The sequence below is a fragment of the Lacerta agilis genome, chromosome 11 (assembly GCF_009819535.1).
Source record: "Lacerta agilis isolate rLacAgi1 chromosome 11, rLacAgi1.pri, whole genome shotgun sequence".
Classification (NCBI taxonomy): domain Eukaryota; kingdom Metazoa; phylum Chordata; class Lepidosauria; order Squamata; family Lacertidae; genus Lacerta; species Lacerta agilis.
Genome location: NC_046322.1, coordinates 12,610,080 through 12,623,860, shown reverse-complemented (window position 1 = coordinate 12,623,860; position 13,781 = coordinate 12,610,080). Strand labels below are relative to the sequence as shown.

The window sequence follows — 13,781 nt, the reverse complement described above, 5'->3', positions numbered from 1 at the left end:
AACGCTTCGTCTCACCTAACCAAGAACATGTGTGCACGGATCATCTAAGTTAATGGGAATGATGTAACAACAACCAGCTTTCTTTGGGCTGATTCACTGTACACATGCATCCTAGTCACTTGTTGATGGGAGCAACAGGAGGTAACTTGCACACGTGAATGAGCAAGCACTGATCCAGTACCACAAATAGCCCTGTGAAGTAGGTTAGGTTGAGAGGCAGTGGCTGTGCCAGGCTAGTGGATGAGTGGGGATTTGAAACTTTGAACAACAACCCCGAAGTTTCCAGGGGAGATGCTTGTGCCTGCCATGTACCCATGCCTACACTGAAATATTAGTTGATAGGTACGGGGATGGACTAAACTGCTTTTCTTGGATAAGAGATTGGTGCCAACTGAAGAATACAGATGTATTGGACTTGGAGGGCCATGGCAATCGCTTCGGTTGGCATGCTTATCTAAATTACAACAAAACACAAAACACTAAACTGCATGAAAGTTTTACCAGCCATATTGTAAGAAATGGAGGAGGAGGTGAAGGTGGTTATGATCAGATAGGCGCAGGATATCGGACACCCTGTTATGATGAGAGAATGGGAATCACTCTGGAAAACTAACATGAACTTTACTGCATGTTACACTATTAAAGAAAATATGATGGAAATGTAATTTCGGTGGTATCTTACACCATCAAAACTCTCAAAGATGTATAAAAATAATTCAAATAAATGTTGGAAGTACGGAGAAAAAGTAGGAGATTTTTACCACACGTGGTGGACATGCAGAAAAATTAAGGAGTTTTGGAATATTGTTTATGATGAGTTGATTTTTTTAAAAAAATTAACATTCTTAAAGAAACCAGAGGCTTTTCTGTTGAAAATTCTAGGTAGAGATATCCTGAAAAACGTAAGAGAAATCTCTCTATATGCAACAGCTGCTGACTGTCTATTAATAGCATCTAACTGGAAGGGGGGAGAGATACCAACGTTAACGGAATGGCAAAATAAATTATTAGACTATGTGGAAATGGGTCAATTAACAAATAGGTTAAGAGGTAACACAAAACAATCATTTTTTTCAAAAATGGGAAATGTTTAAAAGATACAAAAAAAATAACAGCGACATATTATCTATGGCAGTGTTTGAATGACCCTTGTGTATGTAAAATATTAAGAAATGAAGAAAAATCGGTAAGACATGTTGTAAGAAAGTATTAGAAAGTAAATTAAGAGTAAGGTAATAGTTATAAGTACATTCAAAATCATAAATGACAATTATATCGGGAAATTATGGGAAGTCTACATTTAATTTACTTTACTTGTTATATGTTACTTTATTTTATGTATTATTATTTGATCTTAGCTTAGTTGAAATCTAAGCGGAATTAGAAGTTTAAATTAATATCTTATAGTTAAATAATTTAAGAATATTTTCTTCTTTGTATGTATGTATGTGAATGTGTGAAGTTAAATCTGTAATGACATTAATGAATTTCAATAAAGAATTATACACACACACACACACACACACACAGGTGAAACTCGAAAAATTAGAATATCGTGGAAAAGTCCATTTATGTAAGCAATTGATTTAATTAGCTACTGGAGTTTAATATATGAGATAGACTCATGACATGCAAAGCGAGATACGTCAAGCCTTTGTTTGTTATAACTGTGATGATTATGGCGTACAGCTGATGAAAACCCCAAAGTTGAAATTGTTAATTGGGGGTTCTCATCAGCTGTACGCCATAATCATCACAATTATAACAAATAAAGGCTTGACATATCTCGCTTTGCATGTCATGAGTCTATCTCATATATTAGTTTCACCTTTTAAGTTGAATTACTGAAAGAAACGAACCTTTCCACAATATTCTAATTTTTTGAATTTCACCTGTATATATGAAAGAAATCTATAGTTCTGGGTTGGGTGCTGAGATTTCAATGTACTTGTCTTACTTTTGGGGTAGCCCAGGGGTGTTCTAGTATTCACTCTACAAGCCATCTCATCAGTGATTTGAACTCTGCAGCCTCCCCAGGCGCCACCCTTCAATCAAAGCCCAAAGTAAGACACTATAAGGTAATTCCATCCCTGGGGCTTTTTTTTTTTTAAATCAGATAGTAGAGGCAGCCAGGGAGGCTGCACAATGTAAAGAAAGCCACACACCCACACCCTCCACCATCTCTCAATGATGTAAGCTCAAAACCCCACACTCACAGAAGGACTGGAGCGTCCTGAGAATAAGGCAGAAAAAATTGAAGCCTATTTTGCAGGGTGAGAAACTGCAGAGCATTTGGCACACTTCCAGCTTTCTCTTTCTCTGCATAGCTTCCTTGATAACTAGGCTGGCAATAAAGCCGTGTGCTGAACACACAAGCCTAGTAGACCTTTATCTTGGTACTGGTCATTAGCATAAGTTGCCCATGACTCACTTCCATAAAGTAGCATTCTCAACAGGCTGGCAATGCTTGCTGCAAATTATTTGTCAGGTGCCATGCTCATGCTTGAGTTTGACTGTGGAAGCCTTAGTTCAGCTAAGGCTCCTTCTACATCACTTGCCCCCAATATAGCTGGTTGCATATTTACAGGTGTGCACGCAATTGCACGTAAATATTTGGTATCATGATTTCTAAGGAATGGAGGAAATAGCCCAGGGTTGATGCTTTTGAATTATGCTGCTGGAGGAGACTCTTGAGAGTCCCATGGACTGCAAGAAGATCAAACCTATCCATTCTGAAGGAAATCAGTCCCGAGTGCTCACTGGAAGGACAGATCCTGAAGCTGAGGCTCCAATACTTTGGCCACCTCATGAGAAGAGAAGACTCCTTGGAAAAGACCCTGATGTTGGGAAAGATGGAGGGCACAAGGAGAAGGGGATGACAGAGGACGAGATGGTTGGACAGTGTTCTCGAAGCTACCAACTTGAGTTTGGCCAAACTGCGGGAGGCAGTGGAAGACAGGAGTGCCTGGTGTGCTCTGGTCCATGGGGTCACGAAGAATCGGATACGACTAAACGACAACAAAAACTGCATGTTGGAAATTTAAGATAACAGCAAAAACTTCCAATGTTGCCAAAACTGGGGAATATAAATTCATCAACAATGATGCTGGGATTGCAACTTTTTATTTATAAAAAGAAGAAGAAGAAGAGGAGGAGGAGGAGGAGGAGGAGGAGGAGGAGTTTGGATTTGATATCCCGCTTTATCACTACCCGAAGGAGTCTCAAAGCGGCTAACATTCTCCTTTCCCTTCCTCCCCCACAACAAACACTCTGTGAGGTGAGTGGGGCTGACAGACTTCAAAGAAGTGTGACTAGCCCAAGGTCACCCAGCAGCTGCATGTGGAGGAGCGGAGACACGAACCCGGTTCCCCAGATTATGAGTCTACCGCTCTTAACCACTACACCACACTGGCTATATAAGATTTATATATCCGTATTCATTTTTTTAAAAAAATTATCAGAGTGGTTTCCAACAATTTTACATAAAACACTTTAAATGCATAAAATATTGAAGCTAGAAATCAGGTAGCTGTTATGGAAATATGTATTCTTAATTGTCTGCATAAGCTTGATGAAATAGTAACGTTATCAACAGGCATGTAAAAGTTGGCACAGAGGACACCTGCTGAATCTCTGTTAGCAGAGTATTCCATAATACTGGGCGGATGACACCAAAGTGGGTAATAGTTTGGAACCTGCCCCCTTGAAATATCTTATCACCCAAAGTATAACCCTCTAGTCCAATGTCTCAAGAAGATGTTCTTGATACCAAAGGATGTATGAGCTCAGGAAGAAAGGAACCAGCCAAACCTGATATTCAAGGAAGAATCTCACCTGATCACAATAAGGCTTCCTACACAGGAAATTACGGGCTTTACATACATTACATCGTGTTGCTGAGACAAGATACCTCAAGGGACAAATATGGGCAGCGTGTATGTACAGGTGGATGGGCTTTGACACATGACAGGACAGGTGTCACAGGAAGAAAATGCCCTGTCGTCATACATGCTAACAGTAATCTCAATTCTCTGGGGGAACAGAGAGGATTATCAGTTGGAATGCCCCCCCCATTGCCCCACTCCAAGAATATCCAAGAGATCCAACTAAGCACAGAGCGATAGATGACTCAAGTAAGCAAGCCAAACAATGTGAACATGAGAGGCCTGGTTGATCAGGTCACATGCTGGTTTTCACTGACGCTGAACCTCTATGCCCTCGCTTTTGACACCCGAGGTGTATATATTTTTAGGACCCACCTTATTTCTCCAGTTGTAACTTCTTCTTTTCATATTGTGTTATTACATTGTGTGTTCATGTTGTAACCCGCCCTGGAACCTTAGGGTGAAGGGTGGGCAAGAAATAATAGAATAGAATAAATAGAATATAATACAATCAATAAAATAATATAAGCAATACGGAATACAAATGATGTCTCTGGAGGGAACCGCCACAATCAAAAGCCAAATTCAGAATCAAGTGTTCAGGCTGAGCTGCTCTGTATAAAAGCATCATGGCCAATTCCGTATGCATTATCCAAGAACAAAGCCTCGTTTTTTCCACAGGCAGACTTTGTTCTCCTCTGTGAGAAATTTGAATGGAGGGTGGGTACAGAACCTGAACAGTTCTGCTTGCTACCTCCCAGCCTTGTATGACAGGAGAAATAGACTTTGGAGCCGTGCCCCACCTTTCCTGTGTTTACAAGTCAAACATGGAGGAATGTCAGGCCTGATTTCGCTTTCCCAAGGAATATAACCTTGGCTTAAAAAGGAGGCGCCCAGGCAGTTAGGCTTTTTAAAAGGGTATCACTTTGTAGATAAGTGAAACCTGTCATTCAGCTTCTTAGAGGTTTACTTTCCCTGCAAAAGAGGCTTTTATTTTTTTTCTCACCTCCTTTTAAGGGCACTTCAGAATTTGGGCGAGTGCAATGTTAATTTTACCTTATCATTGCAAAGTGGTCAAGGGTGGTTTTTATTTATTTTCCTTTTCCTTTTTCTGTTAAATATTTATCTGAGGCCTCCCTGACTTCCAGCGCTGCTCAGTCTGAAAAAGCACAATGGCAAAAGTTACTCCAGGTCATTAAACAAAAATCTGAATAAAAAGTCATTTAAAAAAAAGTTACTGTACTCCAGGACATATTCCCCTAAACTTAAACTGAAGCACAGGAAGGAAAGGAGAAGAGCTACCAAGCACCTGTGATCATTGCTATAAATGGTTTTGTTTTCAAGGGTAGTTCTTCCCTTTACCTTGGGGGTGGGGGCAGGGCCGGATTTAGGTTTGATGAGTCCCTAGCTACCGAAGGTAATGAGACCCTTTATATGTCCAGCTGCCATTTGTCAATAACAAATTGTCACTGTTTTTTGTGTGTTGAATATATAATAAAATTCATGTTGAATTGCTGTTTTAGGGGTTGTTTTTTTAAAAGTCTGGAACGGATTAATCCGTTTCGCATTATTTTCTGTGGAAAAGTGCGCCTTGGTTTTGGAACGCTTTGGTTTTAGAACAAACTTCCGGAACAAATTAAGTTCAAGAAACAAGGTACCACTGTATATTGAAATGAGCAAACCAGTGATATTTTAGGGAGCAGGCTAGCAGGAGGGGCCCATTACTTACACCATAGGAGCCTACACAACACAAAACACTGTTGCTGTATGTAGGTTTTATTTTATTTGTTTTTTATCTTATATTTTTGGAAATGTACATCCAGTTTTTTTTCTTTAAAATTTTTTTGGGGGCCCAAGAGAGTGGGGCCTTAAGCTATAACTTGTTTAGCTTATAAGTAAATCTGGCACTGGGTGGGGAATTTTTTTTTTTACCACACTGATGTCTTATCTGGTCGTCCTGACCTGGTACCAGACACTGACTCGTTGGAGGAAGAACCAGACACCTCACAGGTCCAGGACTTTGAAGAGAAAGCAGCCCCACCCCTGAATCCAAGGTTGAGGATCCCCTTGAAGGTCCAAGTTGATGCCTGATGAAAAATCCCCTGAAACTGTCAGAGGAGGAAGAGGAGTGACCCACAGTCCTTGAGAGTAAAGGTAAAGGTAAAGGGACCCCTGACCATCAGGTCCAGTCGTGTCCGACTCTGGGGTTGCGGCGCTCATCTCACTCTATAGGCCGAGGGAGCCGGCGTTTGTCCGCAGACAGCTTCCGGGTCATGTGGCCAGCATGACAAAGCCGCTTCTGGCGAACCAGAGCAGTGCACGGAAACACCGTTTACCTTCCCGCTGGAGCGGTCCCTATTTATCTACTTGCACTTTGATGTGCTTTCGAACTGCTAGGTGGGCAGGAGCTGGGACCGAGCAACGGGAGCTCACCCCGTGGCAGGGATTCGAACTGCCAACCTTCTGATCAGCAAGCCCTAGGCTCTGTGGTTTAACCCACAGCGCCACCTGGGTCCCCTGTCCTTGAGAGTACTGGTAACAAAAGTCCAGGCCCGAAGAGCAACAACACAGTAGGTCTACAGATCCAGAACCACTGGCCTACTTGTAAGCAGTCTACTCACCCATTAAGCCTTTACTGCCAGCAGCTGTGTTTAGAGTGTACTTCAGGAGCCCACAATATATAAGATCTCCCTCTGGAGCCTTCCAGTTGTTAGAAGACACATAGATTGCTCCTTGGTCATGCTCATGCCCTACTGAATTCCTTTGGATATTGACATTGGATTATTTCCTGCTGGTTATTGAACCCGGGACTTTCTCCACGCAAAGTGTGCGATTTACCACCAAGCTGCAGCTTTTACTCCAGCTCCATGGATGCTCAAGCTTTTTAGAGTAATGTACTTCTGGCACTTTGTATCAAATGAATTTACAGTGGTACCTCGGGTTACAAACACTTCGGGTTACAGACTCCGCTAACCCAGAAGTAGTGGGCTACCTCGGGTTAAGAACTTTACCTCAGGATGAGAACAGAAATCGCATGCCGTTGGTGCAGCGGCAGCGGGAGGCCCCATTAGCTAAAGTGGTACCTCAGGTTAAGAACGGACCTCCGGAATGAATTAAGTTCGTAACCAGAGGTACCACTGTATAGGTTAAGGAAAAGAGCAATTCAGCCTGCCCTGCTTGGTGCCCAGAAGGAGCTTCTGCAAATTCTGACAGTGAATTCTGAAGTTTCTATAAAGTTAACAAGCGCAATCCCTGTGCTTCTTCTAGTAGTTTTAGCCTGGAGGCTATAAAGATATGAGACATACCTTGTAAATGGAATATGCTGTAGCAATGGCAGCTCCTGACCCAACCGGTCTTCTTTTATTTGGAGGGTATTTGCACACACAAATTCTGTTGGTTGGAAGGCTTTAAGAGAATGATACGCACATGTACTTTCAGATTTGTGAAGATGCCAATAACAGTGGCTGAAATCTTGTGGCAAATTGTTTTCAAAAGCAAGCAGAACTGGGTAGCTACTGGCAAATCCCACACCTTCCAAGTACACGGAACTGCAGCCCCACTACTTCCCTTGCTTTTGCAAAGTGACAATGTTGTTAGGGATTGAGGATCACATCACATGCTTTCAATGAGGACGATTCCCATGAGCGAAATAAAGCAAAATGCACTTCTGTTTCGAGAAGAAGAAGTTTTCCCCAATGGTATCCTCATGGTGTGGGAGCTGTGGCTGTGGCAGCCCGGAAAGATAATATCAGAAATGCTCACATCGTGAACTAGTAGCTGGTTCTTACAGCAAGTAGGCCTAGTGTTGCTCCTTTTGGAAACCAGAGCACTGCTGGTTTAGGAAAGAGTCACATCATTTGCTTCTCCCATGTTGTCCAGGGCTTCTGACATTTGTTGTTGTTGTTTAGTCGTTTAGTCGTGTCCAACTCTTCGTGACCCCATGGACCAGAGCACGCCAGGCACTCCTGTCTTCCACTGCCTCCCGCCGTTTGGCCAAACTCATGTTAGTAGCTTCGAGAACACTGTCCAACCACCTCGTCCTCTGTCGTCCCCTTCTCCTTGACACCTCCATCTTTCCCAACATCAGGGTCTTTTCCAGGGAGTCTTCTCTTCTCATGAGGTGGCCAAAGTACTGGAGCCTCAGCTTCAGGATCTGTCCTTCCAGTGAGCACTCAGGGCTGATTTCCTTCAGAATGGATAGGTTTGATCTTCTTGCAGTCCATGGGACTCTCAAGAGTCTCCTCCAGCACCATAATTCAAAAGCATCAGTTCGTACCATTGTGATTTGGGAAGGACCCATGTTGCAGCAACTCCAGGAAATCACCAAAGAAGGACATCTCATAAAAGGAGATGATCCACACTGGAATTTTAACTGCAACACAAGTTGGTGCTGGCAAATATCAGCCTTCAGGCACCACTATACCAAATGGTTTGTTTGAGTCCTCTTGAGGTGGTGGTGAGGGGAGGGGTAAACCATAGTTCAGTGGAAGAGAATAAGCTTTATATCAGGGATGGGGAATCTCAGGCTAAAGGCCCGAATGTGATCTCCAGGCCTCTCTGTCTGCTCCTTGGAACTCTCTCCAGGACACCCCCCCCCTCCGTAGACACACTCTCTTTCCCCAAACCACAGTTCATACCAGCCTTGTTTTGCACCCTCCTTGAGTGTTTTTGCCTGGCTGGAATTTGTCCTTCGACTCCAATAATGACTCTTGGCTTGCCTAGATGGAGGACAGAGGTATGTGAATGTGTGTAGAAGCTATACAAAGGTAACATTGTACAACATTAATTGCTCTGCCCACTTTTACATCTGGCCCTGGCCCTCACCTGCATGAGCTTCCTGAAAGACTACTGTCAGAAAAGTGGCCTTCAATGTGGGCATGGGGGGTAGCTTCCCCCCCAACTCAATCAAGTAAATCAATAAAAAATATTTTAAGTATCTGTGGCCCTGCCCAAAGTCCTGCATCCAACCACTGGTGTCTCCAGGTAACAAAGCACCAGATAGCAAGTGATGGAAAAATTCTGAGATCCTGCAAAGCTGCTGTTGGCTGTTCATAGTGAATCACTCTAGGCCGGAGACCCAAGTCAAACTGGCAGTCTGAGCGAGCACAAAATAGTTTTCTGCATTCTCAGTCCAAGGCATATGAAAAAAATCCACTCCAAACTATACAGTAGTCTCCTAGCAGTTTTCAGAGATCTGGGAAAAAATGGCCCAAAATCCATCATGGTACGGAAGGTCATAGGCATAGTTGGGGGATGGGACGGGATGGACAACTGCCCCCCCTAAATCAATAAATAAAAATACTTGACTAACTGACCAAATGCGTTGCAGATAAACTTGGTTCTGCCCCCCCAACATAAATCTCCCCCCTCCGAAAATAAATCCTGGCTACGCCCATGGGGAAGGTAATAGATTGGGGGGGGATGGTCCACCTTAAAGGCAAACTTTCTTATGGATGCTGTTTTTCACCTAACCTAAATAGTTAGAGGCTGGCAGCTGCACCTGTTCGTTTTAACCTCTCTGGAACTCCGCGTAAACTTTCCCCCACGCTGGATGGACGGGAGGGAAAACTGCCAAAAACCCACAAGAAAGAACAAACAAGCCCAAGGACTCGGGGAAAGTGCTCCAGCTGAGCTTCTGCTGACAGGCTGGAAAGGCATGTGGATACGGCGCTGCTTCCGATCCGTCTCGTGGAAGAGACTGCGCCGCTTCCAAGTTCGCCTGCTCCCGGGGGCGGGCGGGCAGGCGGGTGGCAGGGAGGAGCCAGCGCCGTCGGTGTTTGGGAAGAGCCGGGCAGGGACTCGGCAGGAGCCAGGAGCGGCGGAGACCCGAGGGAATCGCTGCCCGGAGTGAAGCGCGCGCGCACACACACGAGAAGATAACGAACTGGGGTAAGAGGGAGCAGGAGAGAATCCGGATGGATGGAGGGCCCCCCCCCCCGCCTCCACCCAAGCCGAGGAGCACCCCAGGGAGGACAAACTTGTGGGTCGGGTTGCCCACACACGCCTGGGTGTGTTGGAGAGGGAATTTTCCACTTTGGGAAAGGCTGCTGCCTGCTTCTCCCTGGAGATAATTCCGTGGCGGGCCATTAGGCAAGAGCTGCTCCAGCTCCACCCGCCTCAAAGCTGGAAGATTTTCTTTCTTTCTCTTCTCTGTGCTTAATAATTTAGTTGTGGAAAGCGGAAGATGGTGCGTGTCCTGCTTCGGACGCAGAGACTTGAGCGAAATTTCAGACTAAGGGGCCATGATGAAACTTGTGTTTTCGGGAGAAGAGCTCTGTGCGTCTCGGAAGCTTGCCTCTCCCCTTACGCCAGTGGTTTCAGTTAAATGGTTTCAGTGGCTGCGGTGGCCACTGAATCATAAGCCAGAGGAGCAGGGCTCATTTGAGCAACTGGAGAGATAGAGAGCTGCTTAACTTTGGTGGAGGGGGGGGGAAGGGGGGAAGAAGAGGAAATTGGGGGGTGGGGTGGGTAAAATCTGCTGGGAAGTGACACCTGTTGAAGTTCCTTTGTTTGACGCAGAGGGAAATGCACTGTGCATCTTCTTGGAAGACCTTTTCTCCATTCTCATTTCACATTATTACTATTTTTATATAGTGATCTCAGTGTGTATGTATGTATGATTGATTGATTTCATTTATATCTCACCTTTTTCTCCAGGGAGCTCAAGGTGGCAAACATGGTTCTCCCCCATCTCATTTAACCCCCACAACAAACTTGTGAGGTAGGTTAGGGTGAGAGGCAGTGATTGGCCAAAAGGTCACCTTTGTGAGCTTTGTGATCGAATAGGGATTACTGGCTCAGATAAGGAGCCATGCTCCTTGGCAGAGGACCTGTTGTGCATATTAGAAGCTTCCAGGTTTAATCCTTGGCATAAGGGGTCTTAGAATGCAATTCTGGGCACACTTTCCATGGAGTAAGCCTCGCTGAACACAATACAACTTACTTCTGGGTAGAAGTGCAGACGATTTCTCTCTCAATCAGGGTAGACAATGCTAGGCCATCATCATGTAGATCTATTCCTGTATTGGAAACTGGGGTAGCATAATGGCCAGAGTGTTGGATGCAGTCTGAAGAGACCCATGTTCAGAATCCCACTCATGCCGTGTGCTCACTGGATAACCTTGGGTCTCTTTGCTTAACCTACTTCACAAAGTTGTAATGACAAAACAGATCGTCAAAACAAAATAAAAAATAAACAAATCCTTCCAGTAGCACCTTAGAGACCAACCAAGTTTGTTCTTGGCATGAGCTTTCGTGTGCAAGAGCTCCTTGGAGGAAAGGTGGGATGCAAATAGAGGGATATTGTTGAGATGCTGGCAGAAAAATAACTGATGTTGGGGCTGAGCCCCGGGACAAATTAGGTGTGGGCAACATGGTTACAACCATGGTTACAGTACTCAGCTCCAGAGTAACGTGGCTGGTTCTCTCTTACTTAAAAGAGCTGTCATGTATTCCCGCGTTGGATATGAGTCACACGGTCAACTCTGGCTCCTTCTGGAAGAGCCCTAGGGACACAGGTGTATGAAGGAAGGATCAACTTACCCAGATGCAGACACAACTGTAGGGAATCTTTCCTGCATTGCTGGTTTTAAAATGTGTCTTTGTGCCCATGCAAGTCAGTCTCCGTAAAGTCGAATGTGCTTGGTCTGGTGTTAGTTCCTTCCAACCATGGAGTTGCTTGCTTCCTTTGGAGGAATGTTAAGCATTTGAACCATCCCCCAGGACAGTTGAAGCAAAAGCTCACGGCTTCTCAGAGTTTCGATCTAGTGTCCTAACTGCTGTGTAAATCCTGACCCCCAGATGTAACGTTGTCTTCATTGATACTCATGTTGGTTCTCAAATGCAAAACTTTTCTTGTTTTGTGTGCACGGTCTGTCTCTTGATTCTTGTGCACAGCCTGAATGCTTGCAATTCTTTTACCCCCAAATGGTGTTCTTTACAGTGTGTTGTGCCATTATCCAGTAGTTGCTTTAGAGTAAGTAGTAGTTGTTGTTGAGATTCCTGCATTGCAGGGGCTGGAACTAGATGACCCTCGGAGTTTCTTCCAACTCTACGATTCTATGAGTTCGAAGGGAGTAGAGTTCAAAGGGATGTAGTCTGTAGGAGTGGGTTCTGTAGTTTATAATTATGCATTAGAAGAACTTCCTTGTCTCTTTCCTGAATCTTCTAACATGCAGCTTCATTGGCTGTCCTCCATGAGTTCTATACTTACGAATTTGTCTATCTTGATAATCTTGTTAACATTTGCCCAGCAATCTGTAATACACAGATGAAGAGTTGGTGGCGTGTTTGTTTGTTTGTTTGTTTTTGGTTAGACAAGAGTGTGGGCATATTCTGCTTGTTCTCTTGGAATGTCATTCCTCTGCATAAACTGCAGCTTAGTTCCCACTGAGATGGTAAACTTGCACATTGGCTGCAGGTGACTAGGTGCTCCTTTACTATGTATATCCATAACCTCAAAATGGGATTATTGCAGTGCAGTCTATATGGTGCTGCTTTTAAGGCTGGTTCAGATGCTGGAGGTACTACAGAGTGCAGCAGCATGGCTGCATATTATGTGCATTTAACGTTATTATTTCTGTATATGCATGTGAAATAACAAGTGCATTTTTTAAAAAAAATTAAAAAAACTATCCTTTTTGTGCTCTTTTTTTTTAAACTTCTTATTAAATACAGTTGTACAAGAGCAACTATTTATTCATTTTCCTCACTGCGCAGTCTGGCATTTGGATTGGTGACTTTGATAGCAAGCTGAGCTGCTCTTTCCACAATTACCTTCCGATTCTTGGATGAAACATTGTGAGCAATCTCTGCATAATAGGACACTTGTTGCTCAACATCAGCACCTCCAGCTCATTGACGTTGTGGACAAGGAACTTTCTGAAACCTGAAGGCAACATGTGCTTTGTCTTCTTACTGCTGCCATACCCAATGTTGGGCATCAAGATTTGGCCCTTGAACCTTCTGCAGACTCTGTTGTCAATACCTCTAGGCTTCCTCCAGTTATGCTTAATTTTGACATAGCGATCAGATTGATGGTGGATGAATTTCTTGGTCCTCTTCTTGATGATCTTAGGCTTGATGAACGGTCTGAGGGCCGGCATAATGTCTGCTGGAGAATGGCAGCACCCGCGCAGGGAGGGAGCGCGGAGAGAAAGGGTGCTCTTTTTGTTGTTGATGAAGATGCATTGTGACCACCCTATCAGCATGCCTTCCCGTCTCTTGCTATTGTTATATTTCCATTTTTTCTTCTTGGCTTGCAAATGGTAAGCCATTTGTTTTGTTGGCGAGGAATGGTATAAAAATAGTGAAGATTCATTACACCTGTTATTTACCTTGATCAGTCAAACCTTCCTGAAAAGCCAAGGTAACAGCCATTCCTCCATTCAGAGGTATACCAGTTCGGAAATGCTGTCTTGCCAAATAAAAGCTCAGTTAGGAATTGTGTCCTTTAAAGTTGTCTATCCTCCTTCTAAAACCACCAAAGTCACAGAATCATAGATTTGGAAGGGACCCCAAGGGTCATCTAGTCCCAAGGCTCTCCTGTGGCTCTTATCACATCGATACACTTTCTGCTCTGTTTTGTTGATGTCGGTCTTGAGCAAATATTCAGAATTCCCCCAAAATACTATCTTGTGTCAGCCATGTGACTCATTGTTCCAGAGACACAAGACAGGGCTCATCCACTCTGATGACACCTTCTATGACTGTTGCCTTCTTGTTTGTCATTAAAGAGGACACAAAATCATGGATAAGTGTGATAACTGGAGGGTGTGCCCGCGTGGCGACAGTAATATCCTGGGATGAGAAAACATACCTGGAGCTTATAATAATATCTTTATTACAGTCGTAGACCAGCAAAACATACCTGGAGCTTGTAGGTGACAGTATTTGGGC

At 44.0% G+C, this 13,781-nt stretch overlaps 1 pseudogene; it reads right to left on the bottom strand.

The window, feature by feature from the left end:
- Window positions 1–12,533: 12,533 nt before the first annotated feature.
- LOC117055187 lies at window positions 12,534–13,003 on the bottom strand (annotated as a pseudogene).
- Between the last annotated feature and the right edge of the window lie 778 nt (window positions 13,004–13,781).